The sequence below is a fragment of the Bombus flavifrons genome, chromosome 4 (assembly GCF_040668555.2).
Source record: "Bombus flavifrons isolate JBK064 chromosome 4, iyBomFlav1_principal, whole genome shotgun sequence".
Taxonomy (NCBI): Eukaryota; Metazoa; Arthropoda; class Insecta; order Hymenoptera; family Apidae; genus Bombus; species Bombus flavifrons.
In genome coordinates, this window is record NC_138445.1 from 11,364,450 (window position 1) to 11,390,866 (window position 26,417).

The window sequence follows — 26,417 nt, forward strand, 5'->3', positions numbered from 1 at the left end:
ATTTTTCATACAATTTCTTTCGATACCATTGACGATAGTCGATCGTTGACCGTCAGTTGGCCAGAGTGATATTCTCAAAACAGCATCACTGACGATACGAGGCAGAACCAGTAGCTCCTGAGGGAGGGAGCATTAACGACGCCGGAGGGTGGTTTCGTTCAGCCGGGAATTAATTAACGAGATCCCGTGCGCGACGTAATGAAGACTCGACCGGAGGAGAGCCGGCGTAAATAGTGGAGCAATTAACGAAACGCTTATCTCCGCTCGTAAGGAGACAAGAAGAGGAAAAAGAAGCGCGAACGAAGGCAGGAAAACGGAACGACGCAACGGTCGTTGCGTGCGTGCCTCTTTCATTCGTCTTTACAGCCAGTTTCTCCTGCTACTGCTCCTCTTGAACGCGTCACGGCAAAACACCCCGAGCCTTCTTTCCGCTCTTCTTCTTCTTCAACTCCTACTCCCTTCCATCGCGCTTCGACTACTTTCTCTCACCAACCAACCCCGCCTTGTTGCCTCCCTTAACGCATCGCTGTGCATCCCCAAACGAGACTTACGTTTTACGCAAAGATCGCAATTCACGCGTGTAACGAGCTTCTCTGAGGGATCTATTACACTTCTGGTAGAGAGTATTTGTAGGTATCTTGATTTTTTTTTAGAATCAATGGATTAAGTGATTTTGATTGGGTGAATACACATATATCGTATCATTTCATTTTATATGTATTTTCCTTTCATTTTCATATGTATATCGTATCACTCTCGATTCAGTTCTATTTTTATAATGTTAACAGGTATTTGAAGTTCGAACAAAATATGAGAAGATTCTTTTATTAATATACATGATTTGCATTTCAATGCGGCATATTAAATATCTTAAAACATTAAAAAGTTTGTTTGCTAAAATGAAAGCAGGATTGAAATATAAGAATTCAATGATAATGGGATTGAAAATGTCAGGTGTCCAACAAGTTTTTCAGCAAAAGTAAATATTGTGACAAAGAAAATAATTCTTCTAATTATTTTCATTTTAAAATCCTACATATTTTCGTAAACTATAAGTCTTATTCGAAACGTTCAGAATAATGAACCTGCCTGTATAGGTACATTCAGTCGCAACTATCGTATGTAGTTTAAATTCAATAAAATCTTAGTTTATTTCAACTTCAACGAACAATTTCAGCGAAGTAAATCCAGAGTTTCATAAAAAAAATTGTGACCCGAAGAAACTGTATTGCTCTTTGGCAATCGCGTTGAATGACGATCGCGATTCCTGGTTCCGCTCGTAAAGCTCCTTCCTGCTCGCTTCGGTGTCATGATTTAGGACGCTGGTAATTCTTCCGAGATGCTCGGAAAATTTTTTTTTCCTTTCCCGTGACGAAATTTATCGCGCTGTAACTTACGGGAAGTAATGCGCGTTAAAGACGTTTCCGGCGAGAAGAACGCTCATACGTTTCGCGTTAATTTTCTTCTTCTTATTTTTCTTTTCTCTCTCTCTCTCTCTCTCTCTCTCCCCTTTTCTCTTACTAAACGAGGCTAGTTACCGGTCAAATTTATTATTGGATTACTGGCCACCTTTTTAATGGCCATTTCGTCTAATTTAATCGGTCCTCTTACCGCACGATCGCCCTCGAGTTTCATCATCATGGGTTCGAATGCCACTGATTTCTTCCATTCGATTTCGCTTGATTAGGAAAATTATTTAATGCAAAATGGTGATAAATATTTAGTCAGCAAATTCTAGAAGCATTTACTGTTCTTTAGAAACGTGCAGAAGAATATTGAAATTCTAGGGTGAAGTTTCGTCTGGATAATTAATTTGAAAAGTCCGTACCTTAATTAATAGCTTAATTTTCCTCACGATTTAACCCTCGTCCAGTGAAATGTGTAGATCATTCTTGTCACGAGAATGAGGATGAAACGAAGACTCAAATGAAAACATTCCTTACACTTAAGGAATTAAATTAAATTATTTAACTACGATATATTGAATATACAAGTATAAATTCCATTAATTTCAGCCTCTACTATGCTACTCATGTTCTTCACGCGTAGTTCGCAAAACTTTCCCACGATACTACAAGACAAGGAGTTAAAAATCGACGAATCGAAACAAGCCATTACTCGACGACAAAGAACCGCGCAGCAGCTCCTAAATAACAAACTTTCTAATAATCTCTACAAATTCGAGCATCCTCGATACACCAGCCGTTGGACTACCTTTACAACCATCTCGCGCACAGAACAAACACCGAGTACTGTAAATCACCCTGTAGTGTATCGTATAACCTTCCACCGAGATCGTCTTTCAACTATCTTCCCTTGTCTTCTCCTGGCTATTGTTTTCATCCCACGGAGAGGGTAGTTGGAAAGTTACCGGGCAATTTCTCGACAGGAAGGGATGACGCGTTGCTTGCACGCATATTGTGTATTGGCGCCGGCCACCCCTACGCACGGCTCATTGCTTTCTTCGTCGGTTCTCGAACGCGTCCCATTCAAAGGGGGATGCTCTGCCAAGTCGTACGTCGTGATCGCCACAACAATGCGGCCAAAAGTTGTCCAAACTCTCGCACCGTCTCCTCTACGCCGCCAGAAGGGTCGAACGAGGTCGTGAGGGTGTGAGTGAGGGCAAGAAGAAACGGTGCAAGTTGGCGGCGGTCGAGCCACCCCCGTGTCGGGCGGCGTGAACACGCCGCGTCGTAAATCGACGCTGGAAGTTCCGTTGGCTGGCTTGTAGACTCGCCCCGCCTCCTCGCCATCCTCGCGGCCGGAAAACTGTGAAAGTTAAATTAATTAGCGGAATCTCTATCGGAGCGGCGCGTTCGGAAAAGGTTCCGCGATGTTTTCGAAGCGGCGCGCTTGTTTGATCGATGCACCCGTACCACTTCGCTCCTGAAGTTAATTTCCTTGGTCGACACCAACGGCGAATTAATAAGCGGGAATGATCATGGAATTTTTGTAATAACGAATGAAGCTAAGTGTTGTCGATGAAAGTAGCTAGGAAAGAATGGAGAAATTGAGTGTTTCGGGTGGTCTGACTAGTATCGCGCCGAGCTACGAGCTGTTGTTGAACGAAATAAGTGGACAAAAAAAGAAAATTGAGTTTCGGTGGCCTGATTAGTATCACACTATTCTACTTACTGCGGATTACTCGAGCTAGGGGCTGTACGTTGAGGGAAATAAATAGGGATATAAAAAAGGGAAAAATGAGAAAATTGAGTGCTACGGGTGGTCCGATTATCGCTGTATCACGCTATTCTATTTACTGTAGATTACTTGTTCCTATATATGTGGAAGTTATTCTTTCAAAAAGCTGATTGTATAATGATTTTCGTATCTATTGTGCAATTTTTGCCAATATTATTCATATATATTGTTAATTTTTGTTTGAGAAACTAAAGTAATACAGTTTAATAATAATACTAAAATTTGATGTAATGTATTCAATTTAAATTCCAAATACGTAGAGGGTGAATTATTTTGTAAAAGCTCGGACATACATAATTCACCGTAGCCTGAATGATGCACTTAACAAGAAATGTTGTCCCTTTATTACAACAAGAACACGATATATAATATCCTTTAAACTACGTTAAAACGTATCTCTTCGATTATGAAAGTGGTCTAAGAAAACGTCCATCTGCTTCCTGCTTTCATTACATTCTCGTAAAAACCTAAACCAAGTCAGAACGCAAAAAATATCCGCTGACCCACAAAGTACCATTTTCACGCCGGCAGTTCGTTTCTTGTCCTTTCACGAAGCTTTATTCCTCGTTCATTACGAAGATAACCTGATAATTTTGCGAAACGAAGGTCGAATGCATGAATTGAACAACGGGAAGAAGGTGTCTCGATACATCAGAACTGATTTACCTCGTACGGGAAGGACGCATCGCGAAGAGGGCGGAAGCGAGCCTTTTTCAGCGGAGAGCGACGTCCTTCTTACGTGCTCCGTAGCCAGTGTAATGGGCAAAAAATTGTACTTCATGGCGGCGGTCTAATGAGATTTTGAATTATGTTGTAGTTGCTCCACGCTCCTTGCCACCCTAGTCCCTCTCGATTCATCACCTCGACCCTCTCGCGCTTCTCTCTCCCCTTCCCATCTTCCTCGTGATTATACGCGACCAGATTACTGTGAAGCATGGTCGTGCTGCTTCTCTGGGTCTTCGTAAAAATTATTGTTAGTGCAGCGATGTAATTTTACAGGATTCGCGAGTGAAATTTATAAGTTAGAGCGTTAATATCACGTCCTCTTAGAGCTTTGCTTTAAAATGGTAGGTGGATGCTCCATTTTTTAAATAAAATATTTACAGTTAAGTATTTAATATGTAACTATTTATTTAAATATACTACAGGACATTTAAATTTGATAATTGTCCTAAACAAGTGAATTTTCACTGCAAAAAAGTCTTCTACTCTAAAAACTAACGAATGCACCGAAATCCTGGAGCCTCCGAATAATAAAACCCACGTTTCCTTTACCTCGTCAAACGTATCCGAATTGCTAAGCGAAATCCAAATAACGAGATCCAACTACCATCCTTCGAAAGCTGGTATAGTCTGCGAAATAGTTAGAAGGTACACAACATCGACCTCAAGCCCACGTCAATGGTTGTAAAAGAAAATTCCAAGAGGAATTCCAAGGACGTCTCTGGACGCCTCTTCGATTCGTCGTCGCTTCTGGTTTCGTGGCGATGCACCCGTCGCCGATACACGACGAAGCGAAGATGGGCTGAAATCGAATTCGTAATTCCGGCTGACGTGGCGAGAGGAAACAGCCGAGGCCTGGGTGACACGTGGGAAATCACGGTAACCAGTTCCATGTATTTCTTTCGTTTCGATCGGTTCGCGAATTTCTGGTGCCTCGTTGCCTCCCACCTTCTTCGTCTTCGTCGCCCTTCGTGTTCATCCACGTTCGCGAGTCTGCATCGAGGTCACGCGAAGCTTGTCGATACGATTTCTGGGTCGACGGAATTTCCCACGAGTAATCGAATCGCTGTCGACGGAACACGCGGCCGTGTTAACGATAATGGCTACCGATAGCTCGCAGACCTGCCGAGGTGTTATGTGCCATCGTGATATTTCTCAGACGACGAGGTGTCGAGAAGTTTATTAAAAATTACATTTACCAGCAGTGTCGGAGGGACGTGGTACGTTAGTAATGTATCAATGCAGGGTTTAACCCTGTCACATCTCTTGGGTTTCCATCCGCGTTCGAGTTCTCCTATATTTTTAGAGATTTTTATGTTTTATGATTTATTTACGGAAATGATTGGCGCGTGATTGCATTGAAAAGATTTAAAGGATTGACAAAATGAAATATACACTGGCTCGCGAAAGTATTTCAGAAGTTTTATAACCATAATGTGTTGGATATATAAAGCATTTTAAAGTTTCATTGGCACTGTAATGAGACGCGACTATTATGACTACATTGGTCGAATTTGAAACAAATCTAGATTTTATATAGAAATTATGAGATATTTATGGAAAACATATATTTGGAGAGAAATTAACATATGGTGTAAATAGTATTCGAAGCGTATAATAATTGTTAAATTCAAGCAATGAAGCTCTTTTTAAAAGACCTACATCTTTGAACCCGACAGGTTGTTTTCATTTTCAATTATATTAAAATTCGTCCTTTCGATCATAATTTCGCAGTAAAATCAGAGAACCAACAGAAATATACTTATCATAATTTTCTCCTGCGATCTTCGGACATAAGCATTATTCTTCTTCGTTCAAAGCATCCACCCCCTTCTTACGTTATAAAAGATAGAACCAAAGGAACGAAAAAAATTCTTTTCAATTTCTTAAAAAGCCACAAACTCATTGTTTCTGCTACCAAAATGGTCAATGAAAACCACGAATTGCCAAGTAATCCAAAACTCCCCCAAGCTTCTATAGAATACAAATCTCGTTCACGCTACGCTCAGATTATCCACCGGCTGCCACGAAAAAAAGAAAAAGGAAGAAAAAGAAAAACGAAGAAAGAAGGTCGTCCACTTTTTTTTACGAGACGTTTCATGCGACAGAATAAAGGGAGGATGGAGGAGAAACGGGGACGAGCGCGTTCCCGTGGGCGAAAACGCGTCCACGCGCTCGTTCCCCGCGGTATATCGATATTCGCGACACGTAAACGGAATTAAATTTCCCGCCGTTGAAAATAAGGAATGTCTAAATGAAAATCGACATTCCGTCGGGGTGGCGGCGTGAAAGTGGATAGGGTAATCTCGATGACATAGTGGACTAAGAGGAGATTTCCAACACAGTGGAAATCAGGGTAGTCGTCTCCAATATATATTCGTACCCACCCTGGCGACGCAGGAAACGAAGGAGAGACACAGAGACACAGGCAGAAACGGAGAGAGAAAGAGAGAGAGAGAGAGATCGAAGGAGGTTTGGTGATCACTCACACATTCCTAGGAATCCTTTCTGCGAGCATGTAGGTCACGCGACCTGTGCCGGATTCTGGGTCGTTGGAATTTCCTACAAGCAATCGAATAGACGACGAACGTGACACGATAATGGAGCGTCGAAGACGCTCGGAAACGTCAAGAGTACATCGATTACCGCAACGACGTCGTCGGATGTCCACGATGATGGTGTCTGGGAGAAGCTTGCAGATGTACGAGAGGATGTTGGGGTATAATCGACCTGGTCTCAGATTGAAACGTTTAAGACATTGTAATTTGGAACAGAATTGTATTTTGAGGAATAGAAGAAATGGGAGGAAGATTGGAAGGTTTACGAGATGGTAATTTAGAACAGAATTGCTTTTTAAGAAATTTTCGAATAATGTTGTTGTAAAATTACTTTTTAATCTTATTTGAGAAATAATCAATTCTTGAAATAGTATAAATGTTTCATACTGGATTATACATAAAAACTAAGTCGCTTTATTTCAAATTAAATGATTTATCTTTTATTCCACGAAACGAATGATTCGTCATATGCTAGTATGTTTATTTGCTTTTGATAGAATTTACGAATATACAGTGTGTTTGTTTCTTACTAATACTGTTATACGCTCGCTACACCTGTTACTATCTACGCTCGTTTCGATTAACGTTCGCTAGTTTTATTACATGTTATTTCACGAACAAATTTTCAATTAACAGGTAAACTGATTATTTGCACAAACAACCTGCTTCTCAATCTATTATTCTCACAATTATTCACTTAACGTTAAACTTCTTTAATTGACCAAATAATGAACACAGCATTAATTGGAATACATCATTTATCAGGCAAGTTGGACGGACAATTAAAAAATATTTGATTAAGTATAATATTTCCAATTGGTGTTTATCTCAACTTAAACTGTCTCGCATTTAAAACCATTATACTGATTCTATGTAAAAGAGGAACGGAAATAATGAAATAGTGAACATTACAAATTAACATAATTCTAAACTGATTAAACTAATATATTCCTGAAACTTCGTCATTCAAAATCCACCCAAACCGCATTTAAACGCGAAAATTAGGGGAAGGAGGCACGCTGCAGCTATTTCGGTGTCGTAGTTTCGTGTACCAGTTAGAACAATCCAGGCAGATCGTCGCGAGGACTCGAAATATAAAGGAAATCCCGAGGCGGCTGAAGCTAGTCGGCGATTAGGCAGCATCGAGCTTGTCCACATTTCCATGCACATTGTCACGACCGAGTAGACGATAGAGTTTCCCCGTAGTTGGCACGCGGCTCTCTTATATACAAGCTAAAGCCAAGTGGGCCGAGAATTTAAGGCCGAATTAAGTTGATAGTCCTGGCTCGAAACCGCGTGCACATTCATGCATACGAATAACAGAAGAGAATTTATTTTCGTATGAAAAACTCTCGTACCAATGGCACGCAATTTTAGGTCATTGCTACTGGTCGTTCTCCTCGCGAATAACTTGTCGAAAATCGTTGCGACGTTCCTTTACCTCCTTCTCCTCCTCTTCTATTCTATTTTCTTGTACATTACAACTTGCGTAACTCATAGAGAGGTTGCTCAGTTTTTTTGCAAAGCAAGAGGCTTTTCCTTTGGTATTATGATCAAATGCGACTGGTTTTGCATGTAGATTTGGAAACATCGATGTAGCGAGGAACGTTCGAGTCATCTATGTTTTAACATCTTAAAATTCAATCATGAACTGTGCACAGAATAATAAAATTTATATATTGTGAGACGCCGTTAATGTTTCATACAAGAACGAAACTACTTTTCTGGTCCGACGAAAAAACGATCTAGAATGAATGATCCAGAAAATGAGCTATCTTACCCTCGTAGGAATTTTACCACCGGCTATCCTCTATGAAAATCATTTATTCCGTCGAGTAAATTTTGAATGAGAGAAATCCGCCATTACGACGTAGACGAAATGGCGTTTCGCTGTCTCGCCAGCCGCCCCCTTTATTATGTGCACGATTTACTCTGGCGACAATTTTCATCCTTTTGTCACCTCCATCTTGAAAGCGAAGGACGCTTCCACGTGGATGTTAGGCACTGGAAGGTTCCTTTTCCAGTCAGCGTACAATTTGCTAAATTATTTGCCCTGGTTTGGTGTCATTGGTAAGAGAGTCTCTAATTTGAAAAATAGTCTGAGAAATTATATTTTACATCATAAGATACGTATGATATAGACGAAGCGATAGATTTATGAAAATATAACGGAACAGTCAAACCGATGAATTTATAGCAAATTTCACATTTTATCCAACACAAGTGTTATACTTATGGCCAGCTATGTACTATACGGATTTAAATTAAAGATTTATTTGTTCTCTTCACGTTATATATTTTTATATATTTATCGCAACATATCAAATTATCGCGAGTAATAGATGAGATTTAAATTTAAATTAAAAACGAGGTTTTTAATTTAATTGCAAAGTATCAAAACGAATAGAGTTTTGAAGTCAACGCATTATATTTTATCTACCGATGTTCATCTATGTGGAAATTTCGCTATATTTGTATCATATACTATAAATGTTTCTCATTCCTCGCATTCCAGCATTCTAAAGAAGACTTGAACTTTCTCTGTGATTCTTTATCAATTCTGCTTTGCAACCTCTTCCCTTGTTCATATTCTATTGTACCTTCTGCTTTGATATAGTACACTTAGGTGCAAAGTGCTCCTTTTAAGTGTCCGTATCCTTTCTCCGCGTTATTCGCATGATATTCTGTTTTCCGCGTTCTGTTTTCTACGATTTCCAGTCTCTTCTTGGAATTTCTCCCCTGTCTAGTGCCTTGATGTCCATAATACATGGCATTTACCATAAGTAAACTCTGTCTTTTAAAAAGACGACATAAAATGAGCCGTGATATTATTGTAAATATTTGATCTGTACTGAAGGATTCGTAAAAAGTTTCCACAAAAAGCATATTTCGGTTTTTAAATATAAATAAATATTATAATATCATGATGATGATGGTAGAAAACAGTAAACGGTGTGTTAAAATCGCCATTACTAAACTACAAACATTTCCAGTTGAAGAGATGTGCAATTCCAAGGAGAACCATATTTTCATAGCAGCGAATCAATTAAACGTTAAAACTGTTCTCACACGCTGAATACTCGAAACGTAGTTTCATCGCGCATAGTTAATTACAGCTTTCATTACCATCATTCCCAAGCATTCTTCAGAAGCATCTCGAACATCGAAGTCCTAACACCCTTGCTCTATCAGCTGTCAAGTACCTCGAGCCAAAACGCCAGCTCCAAAAATATTTCTCGTCACGCTTCTATCCTACTTTCCCCACCACTGTATATCCCGTCTTGCCCTACCCCTAAAAATTCAATTGCTAATTTAAAATTACAAAACAAACGACCACCCTTAAATCCTGCCTGCGAAACCTTGCAGTTTTCAATTTGTGCCACGATCCAATCCCCTTTTCGCAAACCTCCAGAAAAAGCAAACTTCGCCGATTGTTTCTGATTGGAAAAATTGTTAAACTATATTTTTTAGAGATTGGGAATCACGGAACCATGGGTTAGGGGTAAGAGGTTGAATACGTCTGGATAATGAAAATTTCATTAAATTAATAAAATAATTGTAAAAATTTCATTCTTCTTATTTTAACGATTCATTGTTAGCTGAGACAACGTCGATCGCTCATCGTCTACATTATCTGTAACGCGATCGATCGTCGCGTAGAAACAGATCCAAGAATTAGTAGAAATAATCATCTTGTATCTATCTATTAAGCGGAATAAAAGTAAATAAAGAGAACAGAAGGACTGAGTTTGCAGTACAGTCACAAAGTATGATTTTATTATTCATCGATTGCAGGTGCGGGAGCCGACGTCGGACGCGGCCGATATACTCCCCCGGGGGCTATTTAACAGCGTGGCCGAGGAACAGGGGATAAAGATCGACGATAGCTGCACCACCGGTATCACGCACACGAACACAAATCCAGAAAGAGGCGGTCACACAGGCAGCAGGTAAGTTTAATATCTCGATGTAGCAAAGGTATACATTGTAACGCGGGGAGAAAGAGGAAGGAAGCCAAGATTATTGCTTCAATATTGCCCCAGTGTCAGGCGTCTGCGTAGCCTTCCGTTTCTCGACGCCTTTAGCTTCTCGAGTCTGCGACCACTCTTCTCGCGCCAGCGTGAACCCGAGTTCCGATGGGATGGCGGTCCACCAGCTTCGGGGTAGTTTAAGTGCTCGAAGGTTTCAACGAGCTGCGTTTATTCAGAGTTAGAGGGTCAGTTTGTTATTCCTTTTCGAAATGGTCGACTTTCGTTTGTGCACTTTACAGGGGGATTTCGGGACGTTGGGTTTTTATTTTAGCGTTCGTTTCTGTTGGATGTTTGCAGATCTTTTTTAGGAAGTTTCTTTGGTAAAGCGAACATTTCACGTTTCTTAGACTTTTTACCAGGATTATGTAAAATAGTCGACAGACGCGTGAGATAATTTTGCCATTAAAAGAGATTAATTACGTTAATTAAATAAAGGTTCTCAATGAGCACACTTCCTCTTCCTACATTTACATATACAACATTTTAATTTACATATTACCACGATGTTGTAAAAAGTTCCTCGATCGTTCTACCATTAAATAAGAAGACAGTTTGCAGCAGCATCTAAAAATTAGAGTGAAAATTACCACACAGATTCCAATAAGCACACTTTCCTTTTAAGAGATTACATTGTAATTTACGTATTACTAGAAAATTACAGAAAAGTTTCCCACATTGATTTGCTTCCATTAGCCGTTAATTGAACGTGACTATAGAAGCTTTTGATCAAAGAATGACCCGATTATCAAATTTACCAAAAAGCTTTCAACTCGAAGTCCAAATCTGTTCGAACTCGTGTCGAATCCATCGCTAGCATCTTGCAGCTTGAATTCAAGTGGGCACGTGTGTGTACGATGGTCGCGCCGTTATTAAGTCATCTCTTACTAGTTATATCGTTTCTGGCGAGCTCTTACCCTCGCCTCTTTGAGTTTCTACCGCTTGGTTCGAATCAAGAAGCAGAATTCAAGCGATCTCGCGTCCAGACCACGTATATTTTATCCACAAACCGGATTGCAGAAGTTATGTTCGACCTGAACGATTATCGGCACTTGGGAGATTGACGTTCATGCTGCAATTTGTCCGGCAAAGCTCTTTGTTGACCTTCCGCACTCTGTGCTTTTTCCTAACCCCTGGAACAGTAAATGCAAACCTGTTTGCACTGTTTAATCGGTATTCCGGTGCTGGGAATTTTCGTTTTCGAATAAACGTTCCAGCAAAATGAATCGTCTTGGGGAATCCTTACTATTGCTGTGATACAACTGTGGTCGCCCGTTGCGTTTTGCAATTGGGACATTCGGTTTACAGGAATTTCAATTTTATGAGGTGGAAAACTGCGATGAGAAATTGACACGATTAAGAATTTAACACCAGAATTGCTAGAATGGTGTATTTGTATTTTTCATAGGAATTTTATAGATTTACGATGCGTCTGTGTTTTGCTCTTTTGAAGATTTGAATAACTTTCCATAAAATATTCAGATAAAGGCTTGTCCTTATTCTTTCGTTGTACTCTTCTTTTTTATCTTGACTTTTTTGACACACATTTATAATTTAGTCTCGGTAGTTCTATAAAGCTTCGATTATTCTTCCTAATTTGTTTCTAATAAGAAAAGGAGGACGAAAGAAAAAGAGTAGAGCGTCTTTCGTTTTAGGTTTACTATTGGTCATTCAATAATTGAAAATCGAACATCTACGTGCATCTTCAGATTCATTTACCTTATCAATACAGTCACGATAGTTAAGACACATTATAGCCGTAATATAATTTTTTAATATTTCATATTCGTAGAAGATTGTAATCATAGAATATACATGTACATGCAAGTATATAGAAAAAGTTTATACAAGTGTTGGAATTCTTTTGCGAACTACAGTAATACACCCCCAATCCGATCTGCATAATCCCTAAGAATCTTTGAATCCTTTCCGAAAATAACGCCGGAACCCCTAAAATCCACATCGTTGGGTCGTCGTCAGAAAAACCATTGACCGTAGCCGTTGATGAATTAGCGGTGTTCGAACGAGAGCCAACAGGCAACAATCCCGCGGGCCAAGTCTCGGAGCATCGAGCGTCGTTTGCACGGTCTCTCCATTACGAGGCACAAAGAAAATCCTGCAAAAAGACCGTGCTCGATTGGTGCACGGCTCTTTCCTGCCCTCGTTGCGATCACCATCGAACGACGATGTTGGAGAGAGAACGAGAAGGTTGGTCGGTGCACTGGTGTACCACTCGGTAGAGGTGGATGGACGCAGAGAGGGTTGGAGAGGGTGGATCAATCGTCGTTGCGGAAGTGCGTTGATTTAGCAATCAGAGCAATGAGAAAGGGGTAGTGCGGCGGAGTGAGGGGATAGTAGAGAGGCAGTGGGCCAGTGTAAACGCGGATGGAAAGATGAACAAGCAACAGGAAAGAGAGGAACGAAGGGTACACACGGAATGATAGCATCAGGAGATTGGGGGAGGAGGGAAAAAGGACCGTGTGCCTCTAGTAATTACGGTCGGTACAGCGGAATCATTTGTTTGCGCATTGTTGCCGCAAAGCATTGTTGCGCAGCGGAACGTTCCACCACCATCGGCCATCATCCCCCACCGTTGGGGGCTCGATTCATTCGCTTCATTCGCTTCTCTGGTTGTTCGACTGGTCGGCCCTCGTACCAGCTTCAAACGCATTGTACCCTTTACGGGCCGCCTTCTAGCAACGATAGTGCGCTATATACATGGTATAGTATACACAGTATAGTATAGTAATATATATATATTGATTAGACTGGTACGTATGTATGCATGTGCTCATGTGTGGTCAATGCTGCTGGGATCAACGCTGTAGAAGTTGGACCAGACGAATTCGACTGCGATGACAAATTAAGCGGGTGAAGCTGCGGCTAACTAGTCCGTTGAAACAGCCCGCTCCGATAAAGAGCGCTTCCGGTGCTGTTTTCTGACTACAGTCCCAGCAAATCACTTTGGTGCTGCTGGATGATGCGTATCATATACGTAGATGGTGGTGTGGATGTTAAAAGTTTGGGCGATGGTGTTAAGATAGACTGTTAGAGATCGTATGGGAATATAATTGTACAAAGGACGAAGAAATTTAATATTCTATTTCAAATCATGAAATTCCGACAGAGAATAATGTTACAACATAGTCGATCGTGAAACTAAAGAGATGACACTTTTAAAAATTGAGCCTTGATTTATATACAAATATAAAGCCATCAAGGGACTAAAGAAGTACCAGGTATGTAAATATGAAACCGGAATTTTTGTATAGAAAATACACGTTTATTGTATGAAAATGATTAAAAATATTTTATTCGAAGTATTGCCCATCGCTAGCTATACATTTTTCCCACCTGTCTGGCAATTGGTGGATGCCACGCCAATAAAACTGTCGCTCTTTTGAGGCAAACCAGTCATCGAGCCATTTTCATACATTTTCGAAAGAAGTGAAGTGCTGGTCAGAAAGTGCGTGTCCCATCGATGCAAATAAATAGTAATCGGACGGAGCCAAGTCTGGTGAGTAAGCCGCGTGCGAAAGTATTTCCCAACTGAACGCTTCGATCGTTTCCTTGACCGGTTTTGCTGTATGTGCATTATCATGAAGCAAAATTACTTTGTGTTGCCTTTTTTGATATTCTGGTCGTTTTTCACGCAAAGCTTGATTCAAATCGATCATTTGTTGTCGGTAGCGCTCAGTATTAACGGTTTCGCCAGGTTTTAACAGCTCGGTGGTCTTTTTCGATGGTCTTCCACGTTCTTCGTTCCTCGCGTCAAAATTGCCACTTCTGAATTTTTTAAACCACTCAAAGCACTGTGATTTACCAAGAGCATGCTCACCGTAAGCTTTGACAAGCATTCGATGCGATTCTGCAGCAGTTTTCTTCAAATGGTAACAGAAAATCAATGCTGTCCGCAAATCGTAATTTCCAGGCACAAAATTTGACATGTTCAACGCTATTACAAACTATGCTGTTGTATGAAACTTGTATTGTTCTGAGTCGAAAATGTTTGTGAGATGTCAACAAAGACTTTTGGCATCAATGACGCAGTTTAGTGATAACTACATTATCAGCTAGGGCCATCTATAGGCAAATTCCGGTTTCATACTTACAGACCTGGTACAATGCTAAAACCTTCAAGCATTTCGTTCGATTAAAATATTTAGTTTATATATACGATACATACACCGCTATGATATTCAGTTTGCCGTATGAGGAGAAATATTCGAGCTAAAGGAAACGATAAATTATATCAACACGCATAATACGCACATAAAATTTATCTATGGTACTTTCCTAAGCCAGTAGAGAGTTTGGTGAATTGTAGTTGTATGATTGTATTACGTGCTCTTCCTCTTTTGACAGAATGCAGAGAGTAAACCGTTTTTGATATGTTTTTCCAGCGACGCGTTTGGAGACGTTCCAAGCAGCAAGCATTTCGGTGTGAATTATATGAGACGTAGACACTTTCTTCTGTGCCATCAAGCAAATGAGATTCCAGGGACAAGAGATAGAAAAAATGTTTCCATGATCAGATCGTATGCCTCTAATTTGATGAAATGCTGGAAGCTTCTGAGATTGCACTTTTATAGTCCCTTGATGATTTAGGGATTAACGTGTAGGAAATTTCAACTCCTCCTACCACGTCTTTCCTAAAACGTCAATGACACGAACCTCAAGAAAATAATTTCTTAATGAACAATAATTTCTTTATGAAGGCTATTCTGTACCGACCAGTAGAGAAACGTATATATTTTGCAAAGATCGCAAAAATATTTAAGCTGCTAATTATTCATCACATTAATAAATCTCAATATTCAGTGGAACCATCTTTAACGTTTATGTGTTTAAAACGGCTACTCGTTTTATACTATACCTTTACTAAATACTTGCACATACTTATATAACAATGTCTAAATTCCGGTATGTCTTCAGTAAATATCTATTGTAGTAACTTTCGTATTGATTTTCCGATTGCTTTCCAATGTTATCAATATAATCAGTCGTGTCGCGTTACAATAGTAAAGAAATCTCAGAAAGTTTTATATGATACGCGCGATATATTTATAAAAATATTCCATGGTAAGTTAAATTTTTCTACGATCCGTGTACAAATTTTCCAGAGTCAAATATCTTCGTGAGGCAGCCGTATCTCATAAATATTTTCCTATTCCTAGGAACCTAATCGTTTCGAGTGAAACGCCATAGAAAGTGTAGAAAGTCACCAACTGAAAATCGACGAATATTACAGCCGAATACCGAAAATATCCGGTCAACGATACGGCTTGCGAGTCTCTCCATTATTTCCGCGTCAGGTACGAGCCTTCACAGCCATATTAATTATCGAAGATGCCGACCAGACCTGGCGAAGCAATTTTCCCCTGAAACGGCTCGGCTGGCAGCGCCTATCGAGGCGTATCGATCCCGCGTCTCGAATATTCGATACCCCGCAATATTTCGTAATGGATATTCAATATTTACGATGGTGGACAAACGAACTGATCGACTGGCAGCAGAAAAAAAATCGCCAACGAGATCGCCAGCGTATGAAGTTCTGCAAATATTCTACGGGTAAAAGGGCGGCGCAAAACTCGGCCGTTGCCTCGAGATTGCTCGATTTCGTGACCGTTAAAAGGAAGCGTATCGTGAACCGGAATTTGCTTCCGAATTTCGTGATATTTCGGTGCACGAGGTGTCTGCAGTTTATCTTTTTTTCCTCTCTCTCTGTGAATATTCGTCACAGGATTGTTGAGATTATGGATGAAATGGTAAACGATGCAAATGTGAAAAAATGGAAAAGGATTCATTTTAGTGGGGAGGAACGTAAATGTCACGTAGAATAAAGTGAAAAGAGTTATAAATATCAGTTAACTTTTTTTCATTTTTAAGGCCATTATACGATACAGCTACTATCGTAAGTGTCCTCCAAATAATGGAAAAATGATATCTTGAAAAGCATGAAAATACAATACAGACATCTTGACAGAGTTGATATTTTTAATTCCTATAACTTAATTTATTTTATTTAATTCTTTGTAAAGATTAAAACGCGATGCGATTGAAATATCAATGGAATAGCAAAGAATGAATTATTAAAGAGTACCACAGACAACTTTCAATTCAACTCGTCCGAATGCTCAAAGTTTATTAAATAACGAGTATCCCTAAACTTCTCGTCAACCCTCTAAATCCAAATTCCGATCTCCAGCAAGGTGAAAGATTAGTTCAACAGGGCAACATAATTTAACAAGAAGTACAAATTAGACCGGAAGAACTAATCGAAGAAGTACGGCAGTAGCAGTTGCGAGGATAATAATTTGAGAAACTAAATAACAAAACGTGGATCCTCGGTAGAATTCCTCGTACCCGTATCAGTTCTATCCATCCAATTACCATCCGGAGAACTTGCACGAAACATCAAAACACATTCTCGTATCCGTTAAGCATCTCGCGCTCGTCTGTCTCGTTAAGGATCGAGCGGTGAAACTCTAGAAAGACGCGTGCTGCCAGGATCCGGCCGGAAATACAAAGTTGTTGCCACGGCGTGCGAACTTGCACGAAATTAGCTTGGTCTAGTGGATGGAAGCGGGTCAAAGGTGAGTCTCCGAGGATGTATTAGCCGAAAATTCGGGCTGATTGAAGCGCATGCCGGCGTAACCCGCGTCTCGACGAAGCTTCATAGGTCGGAGCTCAAAATTTTCAAGCGAGTTTCGTGTTTGTACATTGTCTCTTTACATTTTGCCCTGTTCACGGCTTTCAGCTACACGTGCACCCTCAAATGTCTTGAAAACTATTTTTAACGCAAGTTTAAGGTTTCAGTTTGTGTAGATCGTTATGTACGATATTGGACGTACATCGTGTTGATAAAATATAACGATTGTTCTAAGACTTTTGTCTATAGGTTCTAACCTGCAGGTTCTGTTTCATGAAGGATATACTCTTACGTTCTAAAGCCTTAGAGCATATCCTATTTTTTATAAAAATTTAATATTTCCTATAGATTATTTGATAGAATATTATTTGCTAGAATAGATGCCTGTTAAGCCTTTTAAGATAAAAGAACCATCAAGTCAAAAAAGATTCAATTACAAGGATCGAAAGCTGAATTACTAATAAGAGGATGAAACATAAAAGTGGATCTTTCATGAAAATCTTCGTGGAAGAGGAAGAGGATGTCTACGAAACTCGTAAAACATGCAAGCATTGAAATTTAAATCGTCGCGCTTTATGGATTGTATGTTGCGTTATATGTTGCATGTGAAAGAGACGAAGACTTTTAGGGGCCATTACTATGGGTTCGTTGAAAATTTAATCCTGATAAAAAATGGACGCTCCCCTTGAGACTCTCTATAGCGGAGCACTTATCTCTTTGTATTTCCAAGTTTTTATGCTTTCCTTCCTTTTTTCTACGTTAGATAAATCGCTGGCAATCTTTCTGGTTTAGTCAAGGCGTTCTATTTGCACGATTTTTATCCGTTCGATTCCCTCCGCGAAAGTAGGACGACAATACTTGAAAATTCAAAGTTCCCTTCGACAGTGTTTATCGTTGGTTTTATGTATAATTTATGTGTTTGGTTCGGTGGGAAATTTATTCCGGCCGATTTCGAATCCAGATTTACCAACGAACGACGAGTGGACCGAGATCAAACGCGAATATTCCTTTCATTGCTCGCAATTTGTACAGCTGTCGATTTTCGTGCCAAATATCACCGACGATTCTCTCTTAACTTTCCGACCAAATCGCGAATTCTAAGTTAAACGATGTTCAACGACGCGTTCCGGTGAATTGCGACCCGGGTCGAAGTTTCGTTCGTTAAATTCCGCCCCGTCATGAAATGAATCTGGAAATATACTTCCTTGTTTCTCTTCTTGCGCTCTTCGCGACGCCCAACCATTCTCCTACTTCAAGTGTCTACTCTTCTGTTAACTTTGCCTAGAAGGTATTCTTCGAATTCATATAAACTTCTTCGTAATTACGATCCGTGGATCGTTATCCAATCCTTACAGATTCCGTTGATTCCTAAAAAGTATAAACTTTTGAATTACTCTAGAATCAACTAAGAATCAATAGGTTTCTAGATCCAATTGAGAATTTTCCATTTCCCAGAAACTTTATTAAACCGGGCTATTCTGCTTTCATTTCCAATAATTACGAGATAAGCAGAAAAATATCGGGAACAAGAGACAATTCGGATATCTGTAATTCATCTGAGAATTCTCAGTTCTGACAAATTTGTAGTAAATCAGAATACCCAGGATAAGATTGTCCATATCTTTACTTGCAGCAATTACAAAATGAGCGGAAGAATCTCGAATAAAATCTTTATTATATTCGCATACCTGCAACGTTCCAATTTGCAGTTTTGCGTGACGATTGAAATAGATTCCGCTCTTCTTATCGCACTATCGTTGGTATTCTTTCGAGATCGCAAGGAAACGCGAATCGAACGATTTTCTCCGTCGTGTAGCCACGAGATCTCTCGTGCGATCTAAGCACGCCATTACGCCGCCGGAAGGACGTTTAATCTCCGTGGCTCGAGCGTTTCAGCGTTTCCTAGAGGCGGACGAGAACCAAGACGATCCGCCGAGGATCTTTGCCAGCATTTACCGCGATTTTCTTCTCCGACCTCGCGACATCCCGTCTGATCTCCCTTGATCGTGCCCTTTGCTTTCGAATCCGGACACCTGTTCGCAGTTATATTCGCCAAAAGAACGTCTCACGATCTTCTGTTACGAATTTTTTCCAGATAGAACTTTTTCAATGTAGGATCTTTCAAGATACGAGAGAGAAAATTGAACGAATCTGACTTTTAGCCCAGTTCTAGGATAATGAACCTTTGAGTGTGGTTTTTATTTCATTTTTTGATGATTTAATTTTTTCAATGCTTTTTAATATTGCGAAGGAAATATTCTTAACTATCGAAAGCAAAAGAGGGAAGTTTGTTGCTAATGTTTTGTTTATAGAGGAAAATGGATGATTCACGTTTTACTTTTATTTTATAGTAAAAGGGTAGATGAAATATAAATGTGATGTTTCTGTACAAAGGTTTGCTCGAAATGTTATCGAGATTTGAAATTACTTTCTCAAATTTATATCTTCGTATGTAATTTCATCAAAAATCCTCTAAACCAAATTGCCATGGAAACCGACAGGTCTTCGTACATCTCTGAACAACTTTTAAAGAACTTCTACATCGATAGTCGCAAATCAGCGATGGACAATGAGAGTCCAACTAATAATAATCGACGAAGGGAAGAACATAAAACGGTATTTCATCAAAATTTATGTATCGAACGAGACATTCAATTAGTGTCCATTAAAAAGCGGAAGATTTGATAAAACTACGAAACAACTTAGAATGAAATAGAATGCAAAGTAGGCTTCTGGTAGAAGCCACGTCTACGAAGAGGATTTCTTACGCTTGTACAGGAATCTAATGAACTCTCAGGCTGTCTCATTGCCTGCTGTCGCGCGAACTCGTGCACGGACAGTGGAATAGATATCGGAATAGAATTTTCCTTCCGCTACCAGCAGCTTGGACTCTGAAAATTGCTTGTCAGCTGTCGCGATCGTTGGTTCTCGTTTTTCATTGGCTAAATCACCCGATTCTTTTCCTCTTATTCGGCCATGCTTGCAAATTGACGTTGTCTTCTTCTGTGAATGCGATTCTAATAGCTTTCTGATAGGAATAAACGTTTGATCGTTAAATTGGTGGAATGTACGGTGCGTTTGGAGTTTAGGAAGATTTTAGGATCGATATTAAAAAATTAGAGAATGTTGAAGATCTACTTGACGCTTAAGAAATTTAAATCTTAATTTCTTCGTTCCCTTTTTAATGTTAAATCTTAGCATGTTAGGTCAATCTACTTTAAATGCTATTAGCACAATTTTTGAAGAGATTCTCTTCAGCTACTAATCTTTATCTTTAAAACGATCTCGCCTTTGAGGAAGATTCTCTAATCTTACATTCACGTCACATGTTCTGCCCCTTGCATTAAACAAGAAATTAAGAGCAAGGATAAAGGAAAGAAAAGTAAAAAAAGCAAGGAAAACGAGCTTTATCTTGTTCTTTTTGCGTAGACCTTTAGGTTTAATCGTGAGACATCTGGAGTGTCTTTTTTGCGTGTCCTCCTCGTTACCAGAAACACCATTCTCATTGTAATGTTACAAATGGCCTGACACCCGACGCTGCTTTAAAACTTTTTATCAAACGTTGAAACATTGTTTACCTTTTCTGACATGCACAACCGCTGTTTTTAAATGTTTCCATTACCCTGGACCACAGTCATATAGAAGATTGGTAATTAGTTTTTTGTTTTCAGCTATGAAGATGGAAAGATGCAGGTTTGAAATATAATATATACAAGTTATTTTCGGTATTTATGACTATCTATAGAAATTTCCTCTATTCATCTGCAGGGAAATAAAATCATATCGTTTGTAACAACGATAATTACTAAAAGATAAAGTAAAATGAAATTAAACCAAAATTTTTGTTCCCATATACTCTGTTCCATCCTATTCTATTATGTTCCATTTTATTCTTATAAATTGCAATCCACGCTATTCTTTTCTACTTCTATAGAAATCTAAATTTCCCTTACGTTCTTAAAAAAAAAAAAAGATTACGATTCATATCACAATCATATTCATATAAAATCGTCTTTAAAAGCAATTTTCCCCGCACAGCATCCACCAATCAATAAGTTACGTTTGATCGTCGCTGTAAAGTGGCCGATCAGCCATCGACAGGATTCAAATCAGTCTGAGATCGCAGCTCATTAAAGAAACACAAAAAGACGCAGACGTTCGTGTTTTCCATTCAATGTTTCCATTCAAGCGATCGCACCTGTAGCTCCCCGTCGCCATTTCTAGCATTTGCTAGAAAGAAAGGTCGATGAAAGTTTCACGACACCAAGATTGTTTCCGCAGAAAGAAATAATTAAATGCATGGCTACCGAGAACCGCGAGGAGTAATTGGTCGAAGCGACGAACAAGATCGAGTCTTCGATCGACTTCCGAATGGCGATCGTGAAACTTTTACGAGCCGTAAGCGGCAAGTAACTGGAATCCTCCTGACACCTGTTAAAGAACCTACATATTATAGTTATCTACTATAGTTCTCTTGTCTGATGCAAATCTATGAAACGATCAAACTTTTTATTAGAGTCTTTTATCGCTCCCGAATAATTTCTCGTGTTAATTATTCGGAAGTCGATTTATTGAGGTCGTGAAATAATAATGAGCGCTACTCGTTGAGTGACCGCTGTTCTACTGCGAGACTCTACAGGAAACCTTCTCCATTTTCTATATTCTATCTAAATTCTACATCTATTTAAAAATTTTTCTACTTTATAGAATTTTTTAATCCTCCTGCGACTCCTTTCATTATGCCGTGAGAACAGAGAAATTAGATCTTCCCAAGAAGGAAAGGAGAAAGAATGCATGAAAAATGTAAAGATACGAGAACTACCTACAATATAGGTTCTGCCTAAAATCCATCGAATCATCTAATTTGAAATCATGGAATATCTATGTATCGACGTCCAGAAAAAGATCAAAGTCTATCTCTTAATACAACCAATCTTTTGTGATCACACAAAGTTCAAGTTTCGTTTCAAGCCTATTTTCTAGCAAACTAATAATTTTCGTCACCTCTCAGGCCCGTTCGACGCTTGTTAAAGCGCCGGAAGTTATCGCCGTGTCTCGCCAAATCCATACACCGCTTCTCTTCTCTGGTGCAAATCGATGGAACGAGTCAACTCCCAGGTCAATTATCGTGCGACGTAGCCTGCTGGTTTTCGGAAACCAACCTCTTCGACTTCATTTCCCGTCCTCAGCCGCATTGAAATCGTCTCGAAGGCTACCTAACGCTTCCACGTTGCGGCAGGATGGTCTTTCTCGCGGCTCTGAAAGCCGTGGAACAATGTTACCGGATGCAGATGAGACTCGATTCCCTCCAGGCCGCCCCGACCTCTTCCTTCTTGATCCCGGGGATCGAGCGGAATTTCTCAGAGACGTAAGAGAGATCTCGCTTTCAGACATCCAGCCCGTTTTGGTCGCCGTCGTCCTTGACTCCTCTCGCTTCTACCTCATTCGGCATGGTTCGATTTCTTGTCACAGGGAAATGAGGTTCTGAATGGATGCCGGTTCGTATTCAAGTCTACGTTTCTTGCTATTTGAGACTCGTCTTTCTTGTTCGGGAAATTTCAGCCTGATGAGCTGGTAGACGTCCTTCTACTTTCGGTATCTTGCCTTTTGCTTTTCAATCTTTCGCTGCTTCTTTCGACTAACGGATGCTCGATCTACGATCTGGGTTCTACATATTTTCCTATTCATTTTCTTTCTTGTTCTAGGCATCGATTTTGGAACGAAGAATTATCGTACCTGACAATTACGTAGGTAATCGTACGAGTTTATTTGATCCACCGTAGACGAAACGGATAAGCTTCTTTCGAATTTGCAAATTATTATTACCGTTATAACAAATTGTTTCAAACTATTGTTATTTTTATTGTAAGAAGCTTCAAACGTTTGACTGAACCAATAATTGTATAATGTATTAGAAACGTCTAGGAATATTTCAATATATTTTTGAGATATTTCTTTGAGCATCTAGAACGTTACAAAAATTAGAATATTATATGTCTTGGTACATTTATGAGGGGCTAATGGTACATTTATCTTCTATTAATATTATTGTATTAATAAGATTAATAAGATGTATTCATCAGAACGATAAATTTGTCATCGAAGCAAACAGGACAAATAAGCGTCGTTTCACATGTATTCGTATCTTTGCTCAAAATAAAACGCCATTCAAAAAATTTCAAACTTATCAGTCCACGCTTCAACAACCTATTTCGAACTTTCTCTAAATTCAATACCCCTATTTGCTTTGCAATTTTTCCCATATTTTCTGATCGCGGAGCACAGTTTTGCTACTTTTCTACCAGTTTCCACCGTCGCTTGTCCGCGCTGGCAGAAAACTTTCCAACGCCCAACCACCTCTTTCTTTTTCTCTTTTTCTGAATGCAGAATTTCTTGCCACCGCACCGGTCGCTTCATCGGCTCCATTCTCCATTCAGTGTCACCGTTTGCCTAACGGTGCATCGTGGCTCGCTTTATCGCAGCGTCGAACTGGAAGTCCGCGGTCGAACAGCCACCAAGCTTCGATCGTCGGTTTCGCGGTCAGGTCTCGATGGTCCATCGACCTCTTTGTTGCAATTTTTCCTCCTGTCGTTGATTTACTTGATTATAAGTTGGTGTCGCGAAAAATTCACGCTGCTTACGGTCAACCGTGTACCTTTTTTCAAAAATTTCCACCAATTTCGGTTTCTTTCTCTCTTCTCGATGTAACCTTGAACTTGGTTGGAAACGTGATTGGAAAAAAGAGGGAGGCCGGCGTTTCAGTGGAAAATCTTGTGATAGTTTCTTTGGAAAGCGAGATCTCGCGCTGTTTTCCTTCATTTTATCTCATTATTAGTAAACTTGAAATTCTCTCGTGAGAAAGAACTTTATCCGCGTTTTACACAGCTATCTTCTATTACAGAATTTCGTTTGTTTTATTATTCTGCCCTTGATTAATTAATTCTGTGAATGGGAGTTCGAGTTGAAGGATTGTAGATTACAAAGAGGATGAGTTTTGGAAGATGAAATACTTTCTTAAAGAAGGAAACGCTAATTATCTTAGCTAACTAAAATTTCCTAATTTCGAAGGGTCTTCCGTCTTTCATTTTAAATTCTCGCCTTATTTTACGTCCCACGAATTTAGCTAAATGTGAGGAGAGGGAATCGATTAGATTCGAATATGTGATCGGATAGCAACAAGACTTTATAGCGCATGATCTACTAACTGGAGGTGGAAGACACCAAAGAAAGAAAGAATTAGTTCCACTAATTTATCGACATAAATATTAAATTGTACTATATGAAATTTCTAATTACCAACACTCATATACACTTGTAAGTGTCAAAAAATTCAAATCGTATATCAGAACGAAAATTTTACGCTTTAAAATATAATAATACAATAAAATAATTTTCAAGGTAGAAAAAATATTTACCGAAAGAAAATACGTTACGAATAATAAATAATTTAACGATCGTTGCAGATATTAAATTTCACGATTTTATCAATGCATGACACATAATAATTCATTTCAATTATACAAGTAAAACACGAGCAATCGTAAACTGAAAGCAGTACTTTTTCCCCTCGAATCTTTCCTCGGGCTCCCACAAAGACTTCTCGTTCGTTTCAGGGGTGAACAATTTCCGCAAACAATTTAATAATATTATCCTAGGATGCGCACGCGTGCGGGAATGCGGCATTAATTGCAGCGAATCGTGATATATAATTAACGTGGGTGGGCTGCATGGGCGTATCGCAGTCGGCAACGAACGGCCGAAGTGGGTCGGAGCGTTTCGTCGACGTTACATTGCATTACGGGACATAATTTCCGTTTATGCGCCGCAGTATAACACACAAACAGCGGCACGGACGCGCACTCACTGGTGCACACGGTCCAATAACTCGGCCCGTCTGCGAGACTTTTGATCGCGCGTGTATTTCATCGCTTTAATACAGAGGCGAGTCTAGTCGAGCACATTGGCCCCGAGACACAGAAAGTTTCGAGTCGAACGAGAGACAACCCTCGCTGGAAAATATATGTGGCACAGCCAGCAGAGAGTCGGCCGAACGAAGTGTGTGGGATGATTAACGAGTTTTACGGCTCGACCGCCAATTCCGCTAACAGTTTTCTCGTCGCGAAAATTCACCGGCTTGAGAGAGCCTCCGCGTCTAACTTTGTTCATATCCCCGGACCCTGTAATAGCGGCTCATTTGCTAATGCGTTCATAATTTAATCGGTGCCACGGCTGGCCCGCGGAGTACACGTTCGCAGCCGATTAATTCGATCGAAGTGACTTCCTCCGTGAGGGAAGTACATCTGGGGTTACCTAAAAAATGTTGAGTTTCTACGAGTAGTAGAATGTATTACGACCTGAAGAGAAATCTTCACTCGGGATCGAATATTTCTGTAGAGTTTGACATGGTAAATGATTGTTGGAAAGACAGTAGATCTTTTGATTGTTAAAGAAAATATTAATAAATCTAGCAGAGTGTAGTGCGTTATAGACCGTAGGAGTAGCAGAAAAGGATTTTATTAGGAAACAGTGATGCTTTAAGTAGATGATCTCTGAAGACACAGACTCTTCGGTTGATGAAATATTTCGAAGTTTTAACAATGGTAGAGTACTTTATGAGCGGTGGAGATACTAATTCATGCTACGGTTAGTTCAATTTCTGCTTCACCTCGTTTATACCCTGGATTTGAAGTTTATGTCTAGCATACCAGAGTTTCTGTATGAAGACATTATATGAGATGTAAAATAGAATTTCATAGTTTCTAAAAGATTAGTCCTCCGTTTTTGAGAACAGTCGGATATCGTAAAGTAAAGATAAAAAGCCCTTTTGAAAAACACGTTCACCAAGTCCAAGTTTCTTCCGCAATATAATTTGAATAATTTCTCGAATCCACTAATAATGTATTCACCGATACAAGAAAACGGGGTAAATACCATAACCGTTACTTACCACGAATGCCATATACCATGGAAACAGTCTTGGAAAGTTACGCGTCACGTTCACCTCAAATAACGGCAACCTGTTAACACGACCGACAACTTGATTCGCCGTTGTAATTGCAAAGTTGATCGTCCCAGACGTCTATACCGCGTTGAGAAGTTCGCGAAGCGGTTACGTCGCTTTCAAGGGAGATGATTTACAGATTGAATTTCAAGCGGTACTCGTTACAGCACGGAACAGCTTCTTCCACCCTCTTCATCGAAGGAGTAGCCGGTGTTTGTATTAATTCGACGAATTTTTAAGAACGTCGTGGTAAC

At 39.7% G+C, this 26,417-nt stretch overlaps 1 protein-coding gene across 1 annotated transcript in view; it reads left to right on the top strand.

Annotated features, from left to right (window-relative positions):
• sfl (N-deacetylase and N-sulfotransferase sfl) overlaps nt 1–26,417 on the top strand; it is a 370,355-nt gene that overhangs the window by 103,357 nt on the left and 240,581 nt on the right. Inside the window, exon 3 of the mRNA XM_069111773.1 lies at nt 10,278–10,432. The gene's annotated coding sequence lies outside the window, so the exon portion shown is untranslated. The remainder of the gene's footprint in view (nt 1–10,277; nt 10,433–26,417) is intronic.